The sequence below is a fragment of the Ranitomeya imitator genome, chromosome 1 (genome assembly GCF_032444005.1).
Source record: "Ranitomeya imitator isolate aRanImi1 chromosome 1, aRanImi1.pri, whole genome shotgun sequence".
Taxonomy (NCBI): Eukaryota; Metazoa; Chordata; class Amphibia; order Anura; family Dendrobatidae; genus Ranitomeya; species Ranitomeya imitator.
In genome coordinates, this window is record NC_091282.1 from 195,861,326 (window position 1) to 195,881,044 (window position 19,719).

Here is a 19,719-nt window from a genome sequence, read left to right on the forward strand (position 1 = left end):
TAGGATAAGTTTACACTAGGAGTTTTTAAGGGCTTTTATGTGCTTTTTATGCAAATTTTCAGCTTCGTTTCACAGTACCAGCAAACTCTATGAGATTTTAGAAATCTCATGCACACAGATTGGTTTTTTTTTGTCATCAGGATTTTGCATGTTTTTTTGCACAATGGAGCATGACATTTCTTTCAGAATTTTCACCCATTGAAATGAATGTGCGGATAAAAAACGCATGGAAAACGCAGGTTTTGCTGCGTTTTTTTTTCCAAAATCTGATGCTGTAGATAGAATAGGACTTTTTTCAACACTAAACTTTATCAGCATGCACAAGAAACAAATCTAGTATGTCAAAACCGCCGCAAAAACTGCCAGAAAAAATGCAGAAAAAAGCGCACAGTCGGGGTCCACCTGCTGGTACCCACACCAATCAACAGAGTGAGGAATTTTTATCCAAGATGGGAAAGTTTGATCCCCGCCACAAAATGGAATGCCAGGTCAGATAAGCATGAGCACTGTTGCTCCATTCAACAACAAGGATAAAAGTGCCCCATTATGCCAATCACTATTTGACCTCCACCAATCAATAAGTTATGACCTATGCTGTGAATATGTGAACTGTAAAAATAGAAAAAAATTGTATTTTCTGAAACTATTAAATGCAAATTGATCACCTGTCCTTAATATCTTAATTGTTAAAAACATCAAAAACATTAAGCTATAATTATTTATATGTTGTATCTATCAATTGCCCCCCAGATTGTAAGCATACACATTTAAAGGGAATAAGTCACTTGAAAAAGACTTAGGGCCTTATTCACTAAGGTTTTATGTCAGAATTCTGAAGTAAAACACCTTAAAACTGCAACATTTTTGAGCAACTTTCAAAAAATGTAGCAACTTTAGGTGTTTTCACCCTAGTCTCAGCTAGTGATGGGCAAACCCATGGACGTTCAGGTCCAGTGGGTTTGACTGAACTTTTTAAAATCATTCAGTTCTGATACCAGAACAGTACCCAAACCCGGAATCCATTCAACAATCGGCGTTTGCCACTCTGTCATCTGTGTGACAGCATGGGAAACAGCATTTTTGATTTGTGGTAACATTACACGTTACCGCTGGTCACTGTGCTGCAATTCCCATGCTATAAAACAAATGACAGCATGTGAACAAGCCAAGCAGCTGTAACTGGCGGTAAGAAAGGTTACCGCCGATCAGGCGTTGACTGATCAGAGTACTACTCCTCTCATCAGCATTTGCCTGCTCTCGATGATAGGAGCGAGAGCAGATGACACTGCTGAGAATAGTACTTTCATCAGCTGACGCCTGTGCATTATAATAAAGTTGTCAGTGTGATATAGTGCTGTAAGTGAGTGTGTATTTTACTGTACTGTGTATTTATTGAATAAAAAAAATAAAAAATAAAAAATAATGAATAATGAAATAAAAATGCACACTCCTTTATTTGAAAGAAACACTCCCCACCCTCTTTCACTTATTTCTTACTGTAAAATTAATAATAAACCACCATATTCATCACCTGCCTGACAATAATCTATCTATATGTCCTATGATGTGCTCCAACTCTGCTACATCTGGATTGCATGGCTGAGCGGTGGCATGATATGTTCTGGAGCAGAACAATATTGTATCATACAATTATTAGGTTCTGTAGAAGGACGTAGATCTGGGTATTTATTATGATGGAATATAGGCTGAACTGGATGGACAAATGTCTTTTTTCGGCCTTACTAACTATGTTACTATGTTACTATGTTACTATGATGTGACTCTGCTGTGAATCCAGTAGACAATGAGCCTGAGAACTCAGCTAACATGCCAAGAGGTGATGCCAATAAGGTAAGTGAAGTTCATAGTCGATGAACTCCAGTGACCTCACTAACTTCAGAGCTCGTGGGAAAGTTCACGTAGTCAGCACTGACATCAGTGAGGTTACCGAGGTTCGTCAACTATGCACTCCGCTCACCTTATTAGTATCACCGCTCAGTGCTGCAGCTAAGTTCTCAGCCTCCACACTCAGTCTCTCCTGGATTTACAGCTGAACAGTGTCAGCCATGCAATCCAGATGTAGCAGTGTTGGAGCATATCGTGGGACATATGGATTATCTTCCAATGGAATATGGGCTTTTAATATTTTTAATTTTACAGTAATAAGTGGGTGAAAGAGGGTGGGGAGTGTTTCTTTTAAATAAAGGAGTATGTAGTTTTATTCCAAATGATGGACTTTTCTCTGTGTCTTCATTACATTTGTCTATGGGGTTAGTAATGGGTGTGTCTTATAGCTGCCTCTCCATTACTATCCTCGGGGCTTGATGTCAGCTGACATTGCAAAGCTGGCATCAACTCTACAGCTATTACTACACTTGCCACCGTACCAGGGTAAGTGGAAAGAGCCAGGCAGAGCGCCAGAATTGGTTGATCTAATATATACGCCTTCTCTGGGGTGGCTGCGGGTTGCTAATTTTAAAGTGGGGAGGTCCAATATCAATGACCCCTTCACCATCTGAGAAGAAGAGCCCCCAGCTGTCTGCTTTAGCTTGCCTGGTTGTGAAAAATAGGGGGGATTTCACAGCATTTTTTTAAATTATTTATTTAAATAATTTAAAAAAACAGCAAGGTGACCCCTCTATTTTTTATATTTAGCCAAGATAACAGATTAGGGCTGCAGCCCATAGCTGTCGGTTTTGCTTACGCTGGCTAGCAATAATAGAGGGGACCTCATGCCACTTTTTATTTTAATTATGGCACAGGCGCAAGCTGATGAATACTTGCTCCCTCAACTGTTCTGTTCTCGGCAGGCTGCAGCATTTCCTCACAGAGAAGAGATGGGGAGGAGCTCACTGCACGGGACAACAGGGCAGCACTAGGGGGCTGATATCAGTCCTATCCGCTCTGTGCCCCATCCCCCACAGTGAGTTCTGCAGCCCTCTCCAACTGAACTGACCTCCATGGCTCATCTGATCACCCAATATACAAGATTAATATGTGTATGTGCTTGTTTATGTATGTATGTGCATCTGTGTATGTACAGTAAGTGTGTATCTATGTGTATGCTTCTGTGTGTATCTGTGTATGCATGTACAGTACATATGTATGTCTGTGTGTATAGTATATGTGTGTATCTGTGTATGTGCGATATAATTGTATGGATATATGTATGTTTATGTGCATGTATGTACAGTATATGTGTATGTATAGGTGTGTACGGTATGTGTATACTTTGTGTATATAACTATGTGTGTATGTATATAATGTATATGTGTGTATGTACGGTATGTGTATGTATGACAGTATGTGTATCTGTGTGTATGTACGGTATATGTGTGTGTTTGCATATATGGTATATGTATGTGAATCTGTGTGTATGTATGTACGGTATGTGTGTATGTACGGTATATGCGTATGTGTATGTATAGTACGTGTATGTATGACGGTATATGTATGTGTATCTGTTTGTATGTACGGTATATGTACGTATGGTGTGTGTGCATGTACGGTATATGCGTGTGTGTATGTATAGTATGTGTATGTATGAAGGTATATGTATGTGTATCTGTGTGTATGTATGGTATATGTATGTACGGTATGTGTGTATGTATGGTATATGCGTGTATGTATAGTACGTGTGTGTATGACGGTATATGTACTGTATATGTGTGTTTTTGCATATACGGTATATGTATGCGTATCTTTATGTATGTACTGTATGTGTATCTGTGTGAATGTATGAATGTATGTACAGTATGTGTGTGTTTGCATATACGGTACATGAATTTGTATTTGTGTATGTATGGTGTAACGGATATGTATATTTATTACAAACACACACAGTATATATATAGAGAGATAAATAGATGTATACAGTATATCCATCTCAGTGAAAAAATATAAATTTTTTTAGAGGTGTGGGGACTAGTGTTGAGCGATACCGTCCGATACTTGAAAGTATCGGTATCGGATAGTATCGGCCGATACCCGAAAAATATCGGATATCGCCGATACCGATATCCGATACCAATACAAGTCAATGGGACATCAAGTATCGGAAGGTATTCTCATGGTTCCCAGGGTCTGAAGGAGAGGAAACTCTCCTTCAGGCCCTGGGATCCATAGGGATGTGTAAAATAAAGAATTAAAATAAAAAATATTGATATATTTACCTCTCCGGCGGCCCCTGAACTCAGCGCGGGTAACCGGCAGGCTTCGTTGTTCAAAATCAGCACTTTTAGGACCTGAGAATCACGTCCCGGCTTCTGATTGGTCGCGGGCCGCCCATGTGACCGCCACGCGACCAATCACAAGCCGCTACGTCTTTGAAAGCCATTAACGCGCTCATTTTTAAAAATGAGCGCGTTAATAGCTTGCGGTGACGTCGCGGCTTGTGATTGGTCGCGTGGCCGCGACCAATCACAAGCCGCTACGTCTTTGAAAGCCATTAACGCGCTAATTTTTATAAATGAGCGCGTTAATAGCTTGCGGTGACGTCGCGGCTTGTGATTGGTCGCGTGGCCGCGACCAATCACAAGCCGCTACGTCTCTGAAAGCCATTAACGCGCTCATTTTTAAAAATGAGCGCGTTAATAGCTTGCGGTGACGTCGCGGCTTGTGATTGGTCGCGTGGCCGCGACCAATCACAAGCCGCTACGTCTTTGAAAGCCATTAACACGCTCATTTTTAAAAATGAGCGCGTTAATAGCTTGCGGTGACGTCGCGGCTTGTGATTGGTCGCGTGGCGGTCACATGGGCGGCCCGCGACCAATCAGAAGCCGGGACGTGATTCTCAGGTCCTAAAAGAATCGGGCCACAATCTAGTATATATATATATGTATATATATACTAGACTGTGGCCCGATTCTAACGCATCGGGTATTCTAGAATATGCATGTCCCTGTAATATATGGACAATGATGATTCCAGAATTCGCGGCAGACTGTGTCCGTCGCTGATTGATCGAGGCAACCTTTATGACATCATCGTCGCCATGGCAACCATTATGACATCATCGTCGCTGTGCCCATTGCTGATTGGTCGAGGCCTGGCGGCCTCGACCAATCAGAGACGCAGGATGTCTACGTCCTTTATGACATCATCGTCGCTGTGCCCGTTGCTGATTGGTTGAGGCCTGGCGGCCTCGACCAATCAGAGACGCGGGATTTCTACGTCGATGCTGTGCCGGTCTCTGATTGGTCGAGGCCTGGCGGCCTCGACCAATCAGAGAGCCGGGATTTCCAGGACAGACAGACAGACAGAAAGACAGACAGACAGACAGACGGAAAAACCCTTAGGCAATTATATATATAGATATATATATCTATGTATATAACTAGATTGTGGCCCGATTCTAACGCATCGGGTATTCTAGAATATGCATGTCCCTGTAATATATGGACAATGATGATTCCAGAATTCGCGGCACACTGTGCCCGTCGCTGATTGGTCGAGGCAACCTTTATGACATCATCGTCGCCATGGCAACCATTATGACATCTACGTCGATACTGTGCCCGTTGCTGAATCAGAAACGTGAGATCTCTACGTCCTTTATGACATCATCGTCGCTGTGCCCGTTGCTGATTGGTCGAGGCCTGGCGGCCTCGACCAATCAGACGCGGGATTTCTACGTCCTTTATGACATCATCGTCGCTGTGCCCGTTGCTGATTGGTCGATTCCTGGTGGCCTCGACCAATCAGAGACGCGGGATTTCTACGTCGATGCTGTGCCGGTCTCTGATTGGTCGAGGCCTGGCGGCCTCGACCAATCAGAGAGCTGGGATTTCCAGGACAGACAGACAGACAGACAGACAGACGGAAAAACCCTTAGACAATTATATATATAGATAAAAACCTCATTTTGACAATGGGGTATTTTCCAATTACGCATTATCTTTAAAGGAGTGGTCGTACAAAAAACTTTTATGATACATTATAAAATCCCCATTAAAGAGGACCTTTCACCAAATTTTTCATGTTGAACTGGGTGCAAGATATAATAGTGGTTACAGACCGGAATAAAACTTTATTTTTTATTTGATTAGTAATCAAAGTGTTTAGCACTTAATAAGTTAACTTTTAAGTGTAAGTGGGTGTTATCAAAGTTTTCTTTGGGGGGTGTGTACTTCTTCCTGTATGATGCTGAGCAATCATAAGCAGGAAGCAGAAAAAAAAAACATTCCCCTCCATGGCTTAGAGCATGTTTCTCTCTGTAACAACAAAACAAAACATAACAAATCCGTCTGTTACACTATACTCCCTCAACTTAGGGGAAGTGAACAGAAAAAGCAAATTTCACCAGATATTGATTAAAAGCAGTAACACTTTTATTACAATTTTTTAAATAAATAAATAACCTCAGCAGAGTAAAAACACACAAATCAAGACCTCAAATGTGAGAGACACCTGGCTAGAGAATCCTTAAAACACATTCAATAAGATATCATATTGCATATAGCATTAAAATAAATTCTTTAAAGGAATTAAACCTAGCAATTTCAACCCCTATAAATGACAATACAGGAAAATTGCTTATCCTGAGTTAAATGGCTATACACCAGAGCAGCATGTGAATGAGCTTAGCCAGGTAAATGCCCTTGCTTTTTATCACACTTCATGTGCCACTTTCACTAATCACTTATCGTGGCTGAACAATAGGCTAACAAAGCCTATAATGGTTGAAAAATAAACACCTCTCTAAAGGTACCGTCACACTTAGCGACGCTGCAGCGATACCGACAACGATCCGGATCGCTGCAGCGTCGCTGTTTGGTCGCTGGAGAGCTGTCACACAGACAGCTCTCCAGCGACCAACGATCCCGAGGTCCCCGGTAACCAGGGTAAACATCGGGTAACTAAGCGCAGGGCCGCGCTTAGTAACCCGATGTTTACCCTGGTTACCAGCGTAAAAAAACAAACAGTACATACTTACATTCAGCTGTCTGTCCCTTGCCGTCTGGTTCCTGCACTGACTGCTGGCCGTAAAGTGAAAGTGAAAGCACAGCACAGCGGTGAGTCACACAGCGGTGACTCACCGCTGTGGCTGTGCTCTGCTTTCACTTTACGGCCAGCAGTCAAGGCAGGAACCAGACGGCAAGGGACAGACAGCTGAATGTAAGTATGTACTGTTTGTTTTTTTACGCTGGTAACCAGGGTAAACAGCGGGTTACTAAGCGCGGCCCTGCGCTTAGTTACCCGATGTTTACCCTGGTTACCAGTGAAGACATCGCTGAATCGGTGTCACACACGCCGATTCAGCGATGTCTGCGGGGAGTCCAGCGACGAAATAAAGTTCTGGACTTTCTTCCCCGACCAGCGATCTCCCAGCAGGGGCCTGATCGCTGCTGCCTGTCACACTGGACGATATCGCTAGCGAGGACGCTGCAACGTCACGGATCGCTAGCGATATCGTCTAGTGTGACAGTACCTTTAGGGTACCGTCACACAGTGCCATTTTGATCGCTACGACGGTACGATCCGTGACGTTCCAGCGATATCCATACGATATCGCTGTGTCTGACACGCAGCAGCGATCAGGGATCCTGCTGAGAATCGTATGTCGTAGCAGATCGTTTGGAACATTCTTTCGTCGCTGGATCTCCCGCTGTCATCACTAGATCGGTGTGTGTGACACCGATCTAGCGATGCGTTCGCTTGTAACCAGGGTAAACATCGGGTTACTAAGCGCAGGACCGCGCTTAGTAACCCGATGTTTACCCTGGTTACCAGCGTAAATGTAAAAAAAAACAAACAGTACATTCTTACATTCCGGTGTCCATCAGGTCCCTTGCCGTCTGCTTCCCGCACTCACTGACTGCCGGCCGTAAAGTGAAAGCAGAGCACAGCGGTGACGTCACCGCTGTGCTTTCACTTTACGGCCGGCAGTCAGTGAGTGCGGGAAGCAGACGGCAAGGGACAGACACCGGAATGTAAGTATGTACTGTTTTTTTTTTTTACGCTTTTACGCTTAGTAACCCGATGTTTACCCTGGTTACCCGGGGACCTCGGCATCGTTGGTCGCTGGAGAGCTGTCTGTGTGACAGCTCTCCAGCGACCACACTACGACTTACCAACGATCACGGCCAGGTCGTATCGCTGGTCGTGATCGTTGGTAAATCGTATAGTGTGACGGTACCCTTACAGTACTTACTAAATGTGTGGATTCAGTGCTGTGTCCCTCCACCCCTCACTGTGTTATGTTTCTCACTGTGTAAAATGCAGGACATAAAGCTCTAATTTCCTGATCTAACCTACTGCATGATTAGAAAGTGCTGGTGGTAGAGTACAAAAAACTAACACCTTTCAGATAAGGACCCTTTGGGGGGTAGGGCAGCATAGATGAGTTTAGCTCTTTTACAGTGGTACCTGGTGATTACCGTCAGCCAGGTTCGGACTGGGACTTAAATTCAGCCCTGGTATTTTTAAGAACACAGGCCCACTTCTTTTAACTTCTGTAATCTTGCTCTCTAGATAGTCTAAGTACAGGTCGGCAGCATGCAATCAAAACATTATGTGTTGCGGACCTGCATAGCTGACAGCCACTGAATTATGGCCAATTTAGATGATCCAATTCTCCAGCACTGATCCTCTCTCCCTCAGCCTTCATCCTCCAGCACTGATCCTCTCACACTCAGCCCTGCACATGGGCTACTTGCACGTATTAACTAAATACCCTGTATTTTTTTCATTTTTTGACTAGCACTTGCTTATTTACTGTGACTTTTTTTTACAACAGAGTATTTTTTGACCTCTGTGTGCGCTTTTGTGTCTTCAAGTTTTTTGGTGGTGTGAACAGGTTTCTACAGACTTGTTCACTATGCAAGTAGCTCATGTGTTTTTGGTTCTATAATTGTTCTCTTGTTTCTACAAGACTGGGGAGTCCACCACTCCTCTGTGGGTCATTTGCATTGTAGCTGTTCCATCCTGCATGTTCTACATGGATATTTTCTCTCTGAACCCTGCTTATACAGATACTATACAGATGATCAGGTTTTTAAATACATCAGATAGGGATTATATACATTAGATAGGAATGCACTATTATGGGTATACCTTGGCGATTGGTGGAGCAGCTTAACATACTTTTTTTTGCAAAAAAACGTATTACCTAAATACCCTGTATTTTTTCATTTTTTGACTAGCACTTGCTTATTTACTGTGACTTTTTTACAACAGAGTATTTTTGACCTCTCTGTGCGCTTTTGTGTCTTCAAGTTCTTTGGTGGTGTGAACAGGTTTCTACAGACTTGTTCACTGTGCAAGTAGCCCATGTGTTTTGGGTTCTACAAACATTGCAGGGGTTGGCTGCCTAGTAGAAAAAATGCACATTGATAAAACTCACATAGGACGCCAGTCACACTGATAGGTGTGGTGCACAGTGTCTGGTATGCAACCTATTAATGACGCCCCTTGTATTAGCAGGCGAGCTGCCGAGCACTATAATATGCAGCACACAGTGACAGACACCCCAGAAAACCTAACCAACAAAAAGAGTGGAGGCCTGCTGCATCCTGCTAAGTGTGCATTTGTCATCAGACAGGGTTTTGGGAAGGCTGTATCTCATGGTATGTATTTTTTTTTTAGTTTTTTCTATGTGAGATGTTTTTTGATATTAGTGGTAGGACCCGCAATATTATGAGGACCCTTGATGTTGGGTTGCGGGCTTACTTTATTTTGGCCAAAATATTAAACGAATACCTCATACAGTGTATGTGTTTATCATAAGCATACATTTTTTGCACTATATCATATCCTTTTTTGCAGGATGTGGCCAGGCCTCTTTTTGTTGGTTAGGTTTTCTGGGGTGTCTGTCACTGTGTGCTGCATATTATAGTGATGGGCAGCCCACCTGTTAATACAAGGGGCGTCATTAATAGGTTGCATACCAGACACTGTGCACCACACTTATCAATGTGACTGGCGTCCTAGCGTCCTATGTGAGTTATATCAATGTGCATTTTTCTACTAGGCAGCCAACCCCTGCAATGTTTGGTTGGTGTGGGGGTGGCTGTTTTTATCAAGCAGTTTGCACCTGTGCCGCACCTAGCCTATATCAGTTGAGGCCTGCTGCATCCTGCTAAGTGTGCATTTGTCATCAGACAGGGTTTTGGGAAGGCCGTATCTCATGGTATGCATTTTTTCTGAGTTTTTTCTATGTGAGCTGAATTATATACTTAACAAAAAGTGTGAAACAACTGAAATTATGTCTTATATTCTAGGTTCTTCAAAGTAGCCACCTTTTGCTTTGATGACTGCATTGCACACTCTTGGCATTCTCTTGATGTGCTTCAAGAGGTAGTCACTGGGAATGGTTTTCACTTCACAGGTGTGCCCTGTCAGGTTTAATAAGTGGGATTTCTTGCCTTATAAATGGGGTTGGGACCATCAGTTGTGTTGTGCAGAAGTCTGGTGGATACCCAGCTGATAGTCCTACTGAATAGACTGTTAGAATTTGTATTATGGCAAGAAAAAAAAGCAGCTAAGGAAAGAAAAACGAGTGGCCATCATTACTTTAAGAAATGAAGGTCAGTCTGTCCGAAAAATTGGGAAAACTTTGAAAGTGTCTCCAAGTGCAGTTGCAAAAACCATCAAGCGCTACAAAGAAACTGGCTCACATGAGGACCGCCCCAGAAAAGGAAGACCAAGAGTCACCTCTGCTTCTCAGGATAAGTTTATTCGAGTCACCAGCGGCTGAAATCGCAGGTTAACAGCAGCTCAGATTAGAGACCAGGTCAATGCCACACAGAGTTCTAGCAGCAGACACATCTCTACAACAACTGTTAAGAGGAGATTTTGTGCCGCAGGCCTTCATGGTAAAATAGCTGCTAGGAAACCACTGCTAAGGAGAGGCAACAAGCAGAAGAGAATTGTTTGGGCTAAAGAACACAAGGAATGGACATTAGACCAGTGGAAATCTGTACTTTGGTCTGATGAGTCCAAATTTGTGATCTTTGGTTCCAACCACCGTGTCTTTGTGCGACACAGAAAGGGTGAACGGATGGACTCTACACACCTGGTTCCCACTGTGAAGCATGGAGGAGGAGGTGTGATGGTGTGGGGGTGCTTATCTGGTGACACTGTTGGGGATTTATTCAAAATTGAAGGCATACTGAACCAGCATGGCTACCACAGCATCTTAGCGGCATGCTATTAAATTCATTTTGCGTTTAGTTGGACCATCATTTATTTTTCAACAGGACAATGACCCCAAACACACCTCCAGGCTGTGTAAGGGCTATTTGAACAAGGAGGAGAGTGATGGGGTGCTACACCAGATGACCTGGCCTCCACAGTCACCAGACCTGAACCAAATTGAGATGGTTTGGGTTGAGCTGAACCACAGAGTGAAGGCAAAAGGGCCAACAAGTGCTAAGCATTTCTGGGAACTCCTTCAAGATTGTTGGAAGACCATTCCCGGTGACTACCTCTTGAAGCTCATCAAGAGAATGCCAAGAGTGTGCAAAGCAGTCATCAAAGCAAAAGGTGGCTACTTTGAAGAACCTAAAACATAAGACATATTTTCAATTGTTTCACACTTTTTTGTTAAGTATATAATTCCACATGTGTTAATTCATAGTTTTGATGCCTTCAGCATGAATGTACAATTTTCATAGTCATGAAAAAACAGAAAAATCATTAAATGAGAAAGTGTGTCCAAACTTTTGGTCTGTACTGTATATGTAACCTGGCCCCCATATATATGCATCCTGTCCCCCCATATGTATCCATTCTGGTCCGTCAAATGTATCCATCCTTGTCCTTTGTCCTGCTGCCACCCTTATATTCATCCGGGTCCTTTTTTCCTGCTCCCCATATATCCATCCTGCAGCCCCCCTTATATCCAGTCTGGTGCTTTTTTCCTGCCCTTCATATATCCATCCTGTCGCCCCTCTTATAGTGATTCTGGTCCTTTTTTCCTGCTCCTCATATACCCATCCTGCTGCCCCCCTTATATCCATCCTGGTCCTTTTTTCCTAACACCCATATATCCATCCTGCCACCAATCTTATATCCGTCTGGGTCCTTTAATCCTGCCCCCCATATATCCATCCTACCGCCCCCCTTATATCCATCCTGGTCCTTTTTTCCTGCCCCACATATGTATCCATACTGCTGCCCCTTATATCCATCTCGGTCCTTTTTTCCTCCCTCCCATTTATCCATCCTGCCGCCCCCCCCCCCCCCTTATATCGAACCTGGTCTTTGTTCTGCCCCCATATATCAATCCTGGCCCCATACCCTGCCTTCATGAGACAGAGACAGAAAGACAGCCAGAAAGACTCACAGAGACAGACAGCCAGTGACAGACAGACGAGACAGCCAGAGACAGCCAGAGAGACAGCCAGAGACAGACAGAAGATTCCTCTTACATGCCTGTGTTCCCAGCGCCATTCTCCTGCTCTCTGCAGATCGGCGCGCACATAGTAAAATGGCCACCGACCTAGCAGAAGCCGGCGGTTGATGTGCACCCATCGCATGCGGTGCATGACACTGACGTCATACGCCGGTGATGACGGGGCACACTTGACAGATAGAATCGGGACGCACACCGCGGTTCAAGTAATGAACGCTATGTGCGTGTGCTCCTGCACTTTCTCTGTCTGCGCTTTTAAAGGGCCTGCACCCCTAAAAACTGCAGACTTTTTTTCTATTCCTCTTCTCCTCCTCTCCTGCCCCCAGAGACATGGGCCCTGCGGGGATTTCGCCGATATCCCGCCAGGCCAGTCCAACCCTGCTGGTAAAACACACTTGGACTTAACAAAAAAGTTAGTTCATAAGGTGCCAAAAACTTTGATTGCTAATATCTCCATGGCAGAAAAGCAAAATAAATAAAATGTGAAAAATTTGGTGAAAGGTATTCTTTGTCCATACGTGTTTCTTTGCAGTTGAGTCAGATTTTGGGAAGACTACATCACTATGTGACATGCAAGATGGATGCACAAGAGATATAACCTGAATTCCTGAGCCTTTTTTCATATTTATCAAAGCGATTATTTGATAATAGACTATTGCTTAATATAAAATTCCAATAAAAGAAATAGATGTTTAAAAAAGACATTCATTTTCCTAACATATTCTAACCAAGGTGTTATGGATTTAAACAGTTTTCCATGACTTAATCATACATATAGAAATATGAATGGAATGGTATAACTGCTGTCACATTATTTTTACTCTTGTTTTGGGTTGATAGATTGAATGACCCTAGCCACCAGTCTATCTCAGATAATTCTAGTTTTATCTCAAGACCAAGTTAATGAAATAATCTTTAACATACTGTCGGAGCACTTTATTTTTATAAATTCTAGTTGGCTACGTGAAATATTAATAAGTAATGCCAACATAAGATTCCATTTAAAAACAGGTTTTCTTCACGAGGTAATCCCTTTAAGAATTTTTTTTTTAAATACAAAGGAGTATTGAAATGAAATACTCTTCAAATATGATACAATTTTAACTGATGCATTGAGCAAGGGGCTAGAACACAGCTATGAAAGATCCATCTAGTGTATACAGAAATCTTTTGTCAAATTGGATAATCTTGAAAGGAAAATATAATATTGATTTTTATCGACACACAATAAACAACTGAATTTCTATTCCCTCTTATGAAGAGGGAAATGTTGCTGCTTTTCTTTAGGTAAAACATAAGCAAACATAAAACTGGATTATTTTGTTATCATTTGCTTCGAAGACTTGACAAGGAAGCGGTCAAGTGTTGATTTGTTACAAGCAACAATCATCTCTTTTATGAACCAACTTGAATATACCATGCTCTGTGCAGAATTAAGGTTACTGGTGTTATCTCTCTGCTATTATCTCGCTATTCATTGGACTTCCATAAACATTGATAGTTTTGGAAAAAGTGTGAATCATAGAAAAGAAAAATACAAGCACGTACGTTAATCAATTGCAAAGCACCAACTGAAGAACAGGACTAGACTGATAATAGAAACCTGGCCAAAATCCAATTTCCCTAGGCTATTCCGAGTTGGGAAAATCAAGATATATTCTTGGCAGTGACAGAAAATGTAGGAATAAGCAGATAACTACTATAATACAATCCCACGGCCCGAGCCTTAACCGGGTGATAAAAAAGTTTAAGTACCAATGTTTATCTATCCTGGAGACGTCTTATTTTGTGTAATGACTGTACATTCAGATATTTTATGTAAAAAATGTCGACCATTCTCCAAGTACGTATTTTCTATTACGCTCAAGGGCAATGGCTTTCAATACAGCTGGTAATAGACATTTTAGTTGTAATTGTTTTATTAGATAGCATAAAGTGTCAGGCAAACTTTTTTTTCACAGCTGTTGAACTTCTAACTGCAACATGAATGGGGAATCAAAACTCCCAGCTAATTAAATTAACCATTCTGTTAAATAAAGCAAAACTTTGTCATGAAATACTAAACAGATGGGTCGCTGATTTGTACACCAGCCCCAGCGCTCAGCAATGTTGCTTTCAGGCCAAGGAGTTGATGTGGATGATTTGACATTACATTGATTTTTATATTTTTCAATTTCTATGCTATTACCCTTCTGGATAGGTTGACGATCTTCTTGGAGTAATAGGTATAAACAAGGAAGAGATTGGTTTATAGAACAAAAGCCATGACCTAGATATTGATCAAATGTTATAAAATGCAGATGTGCTTGCCTGTTGTATTTCACACGGCCTACAGATCACTCCTTTCTCTGTGCAAAGTCAGAAGGAAAGAACTTATTAATAGAAAACACAGTGCTTGCTTCATTAATTTGCAATGGAGTCATCACTGATGTCTCAGGTTGTATTGCATCTGTTTTTAGAGGCATAGATCATAAGAGCCAGAACAGATGGAGAACTTGCAAGCAGCATACCTAGGTGTCATGCAATTATGACATTTTTCACACTAATTTCACAACATTTTCCTTCAGTAATTTTTGAGAATTAATTGTTGTACAATTATTGTACGTATGCTTATTTTGTTTTAGAGGTATAATACGAGAATAAGATGTGGGTGGAAGTAGAATAAGTCTTTAAAAGAATCAACCTATAATATCTAAATTTAGATAAGATTGAACACAAATTTATGAAGTTTAAGATTTTGAGAAGAGTTCAAGTAGCACCTCAGGCCATTTTGAGCATGCCAAAACATATTAGATTGATGCAAGTGTAAGGTCACTTAAGATAATTTAATGTTCACGGTTCTGGGAAAATAGTCTACCAGTAGAGTTAAAATCATTACATTTTCAGTTTTTCATTTACATGATGCTCCATGTGCATCAGACCAAAAGTCTACTCACATACACTGCCATTTATTTGGTTGTTCCTACTGTACAGTATACTGGCTGCAGATGAGCAGATCTAACAAAATATGAATTTGCCAAAATTCACAGATTTTATCTGGAATTTCAATTCTCAGAAAGTTAATTTTTTGCTAATTGACTGTTCCTTATTATACTTTGGGGTAGACACCCCAGGGCGTAAAAAAAAGTAAAAAAATAACTAATACTCACTCACAGGGTTGACCTGTGCTTATTCGCAAATGTAAGTCCCTGCCTACAGTGTGTGTCATAAGGACATCTCTACGCATGCGCTTTTTAAGGCTGCAGCAATGTGGTGATGTGTACTATATGCGCTGCACCTTAAGACACACTCTAGGCCTAGACTTCCTGTTGTGACTAGGCTCAGGGATGATCCTGTGCATGCTCTGGTCGCCCTTGGTCTCTTCACGACTGGACATCCCAGAATAGTGTGAAGATTCATCATTCAGTGATAGCAAGATGAAGTGCTGAGCAACAGAGGTGGCCAGAGAGATGAGCAGTGTAGTGAGTATTAGTTTTACTTTTCAACCTTTTGCTGGCACTTTACAAAAAGCAAAATGTCGACCAGATGTAGCAAATTGCAAAAAAAAAAAAAATCAATATTCTGGAGAATGTGGATTTTTGTTATATTCAAGTAGAATTCAATTCTACTGGAATAAATTTACCTAACTGTAATATTGGCTGTATAAATAAATACAGTTATATGAAAAAGTTTGGGCACCCCTATTAACCTTAAGCTTAATGTTTTATAAAAAATGTTTTTTTACAACAGCTATTTCAGTTTCATATATCTAATAACTGTTGGACACAGTAATGTTTCTGCCTTGAAATGAGGTTTATTGCACTAACAGAAAATGTGCAATCTGCATTCAAACAAAATTTGACAGGTGCATAAGTATGGGCACCCCACCAGAATAGTGACATTAATATTTAGTAGATCCTCCTTTTCCAAAAATAACAGCCTCAAGTCGCTTCCTGTAGCTTTTAATGAGTTCCTGGATCCTGGATGAAGGTATTTTTGACCATTCCTCTTTACAAAACAATTCCAGTTCAGTTAAGATTGATGGTTGCCGAGCATGGACAGCCTTCTTCAAATGATCCCACAGATGTTCAATGATATTCAGGTCTGGGGACTGGCATGGCCATTCCAGAACAGTGTAATTGTTCCTCTGCATGAATGCCTGAGTAGATTTGGAACAGTGTTTCGGATCATTGTCTTGCTGAAAGATCCATCCCCTGCGTAACTTCAACTTTGTCACTGATTCATGAACATTATTGTCAAGAATCTGCTGATACTGAGAGGAATCCATGCGTCCCTCAACTTTAACAAGATTCCCGGTGCCGGCATTGGCCACACAGCCCCAAAGCATGATGGAACTTCCACCAAATTTTACTGTGGGTAGCAAGTGTTTTTCTTGGAATGCTGTGTTTTTTGGCCGCCATGCATAACGCCTTTTTGTATGACCAAACAACTCAATCTTGGTTTCATCAGTCCACAGGATCTTCTTCCAAAAAGAAATTGGCTTCTCTAAATGTGCTTTAGCATAGCTCAGCCGACTCTGTCTGTCACTCTCCCATACAGCTTCTCCTTGTGCAAAGTGCGTTGTATAGTTGACCGATGCACAGTGACACCATCTGCAGCAAGTTGATGCTGCAGCTCTCTGGAGGTGGTCTGAGGATTGTCCTTGACTGATCTCACCGTTCTTGTTCTCTGCCTTTCTGATGTTTTTCTTGGCCTGCCACTTCTGGCCTTAACAAGAACTGTACCTGTGTTCTTCCATTTCCTTACTATGTTCCTCACAGTAGAAATTGACGGGTTAAATCTCTGAGACAGCTTTATGTATCCTTCCCATGGACAACTATGTTGAATAATCTTTGTTTTCAGATCATTAGACAGTTGTTTTGAGGAGCCCATGATGCCACTCTTCAGAGATTCAAACAGGAGAACAACTTGCAAGTGGCCACTTTAAGTAGCTTTTCTCATGATTGCATACACCTGGCTATAAAATTCAAAGCTCAATGAGGTTAGAAAACCAAAAAAAGTGCTTTAGTAAGTCAGCAAAAAGTAGGTAGGAGTATTTAAAACAAGAAAATGATAAGGGTGCCCATACTTATGCACCTGTCAAATTTTGTTTGAATGCAGATTGCACATTTTCTGTTAGTACAATAAACCTCATTTCAAGACAGAAACATTACTGTGTCCAACAGTTATTAGATATATGAAACTGAAATAGCTGTTGCAAAAAAAAACTATTTTTATAAAACATTAAGCTTAAGATTAATAGGGGTGCCCAAACTTTTTCATATAACTGTATATACAGGAACTTTTTCTATTAAGTAGAGATGAGCAGATAGCTTCACACAAACAGATCCACAATGCAGGTAAGCATTTTCTGGCCATGGACAGGAGCTGAGCTTCTGAATTACCTAGCATGGTTTTTGATTCACTGGCTTGGTGTGATGTCACCTATGCGGCCTGCAAATCTTATAGAAAACTTGGCACTCAGGTAATTGGTGAAGAGGATAATTTTATTGTGTGCAGGCAATCCAAAAATAAAGACAATGTTTCGGTCATATAATGACCTTCATCAGTCAGACTGATTGCATTGTGCACAAGGATACAGTCACTAACTAACGCCCTGGATAAGCAGCATGTGCTTATTCTTTTTTTTTATCATCAAAGACAGTGTATTATATGAGTATGAGTACCGCACAGTAATACACATACTTACAGTGGGTATGGAAAGTACCATATTTTCCGGTGTATAAGATGACTTTTTAACCCCTAAAAATTGTCCCAAAAGTCAGGGGTCGTCTTATACGCCGGGTACGGGTGCAGGGAGCGATCCTGGATGGTTCCCAGGGTCTGAAGGAGAGGAGACTCTCCTTCAGGCCCTGGGATCCATATTCATGTAAAAAATAAAGAATACAAATAAAAAATATGGATATACTCACCCCTCCGACGGACCCTGGCTCTCAGCGCTGCAAGCGTCTGCCTCCATTCCTAAGAATGCAGTGAGTGAAGGACCTTCGATGACGTTGCGGTCAGGTGACTGGTCACGACAAAACGACACATGTGGCACCATCCGCATACAGCCGCACGACCTGCGTACCTAATGTTAAATATAGGTACGCAGGCCGCATGCAGATGTAGGCGGAGCTAGCAGCGGAGGTGCGGCCGAGGGCGGGGCTTCACGGAGGAAGTCCTCAGCCCACCGCACATCAGGGAAACGCTAGTGTGAAACTAGCCTAACCTATATAACCTACATACCGTCGTCACAGTTTCACCTATATAATGTTCTAGTGTGTGTCTGTATATATATATATATATATATATATATATACACTAGCTGAAGAGCCCGGCGTTGCCTGGGCATAGTAAATATCTGTGGTTAGTTATAGCACCTCACGTCTCTTATTTTCCCATCATGCCTCTCATTTTCTCCCTTACACCTCTTATTTTCCCCCTCACTCCTCTCATTCCCCCCTAACACTTGTCATTTCGACATCAGGGAAACGCTAGTGTGAAACTAGCCTTATACCACTGTGTGTAATATACTGTGCCTGCTTTGTATAGCTCATATAGGCCAGCTGCAGTGTGTGTCTTATATACACACATACACACACACTGCAGCTGGCCTATATGAGCTATACACAGGGGGCACAGTATATTACACACAGTGGTATAACCTATATAACGTACATACCGCAGTCAGAGTTTCACCTATACAATGTATATAGACTGCTGTACATACATTACGTAGGTGATACTGTGATTGCAGTGTATAGTCACAATATATATATATATATATATATATATATATATATACATACACACAGCAGTATCACGTATATACACATTAGTCACAGTGTCACCTATATAATGAATATAGACTGCTGAACATACATTATATAGGTGATACGGTGATTGTATTCAGCAGTGTCACCTATATATTGTACATGCAGCAGTCTATACACAGTATACAGGTCAGACTGCAAATGCTGCATATACGTAAAAAGCTTTCATCCTGGTACTCACCTGAGATGGAGGAGGATGAGGAGGGTCCACTATCCAGCCAGCGTCGGAGGTGCCGAGGACTTGGAGTGGATGCCGGCTGGGGATTGGTGAGGAGAGCGCTGTTCAGAGTGAGGCTCAGGCATCTGTGTGGCCTTTTCACACTTCTGCACAGGCCCTGGTGTGCACACGCTCTCCTGTTTGCCTGCACTGACCAGGGCTGCAGACACACGCCCAAGCACGAACGAGGGCCGCATTCACAAAGGGCACAGAAATCACAGGGGGCATATAGCTGGGGGGCACAGGGATCATAGGGGAACACAGATCACAGGAGGCACATAGCTGGGGGCACAGGGATCACTGGGGAACAGAGATCACAGGAGGCACATAGC

The 19,719-nt window shown here is 42.1% G+C and overlaps 1 protein-coding gene across 2 annotated transcripts in view; it reads right to left on the reverse strand.

Annotated features, from left to right (window-relative positions):
* SEMA6A (semaphorin 6A) overlaps positions 1-19,719 on the reverse strand; it is a 339,475-nt gene that overhangs the window by 3,305 nt on the left and 316,451 nt on the right. The gene's annotated exons all lie outside the window — the stretch shown is intronic.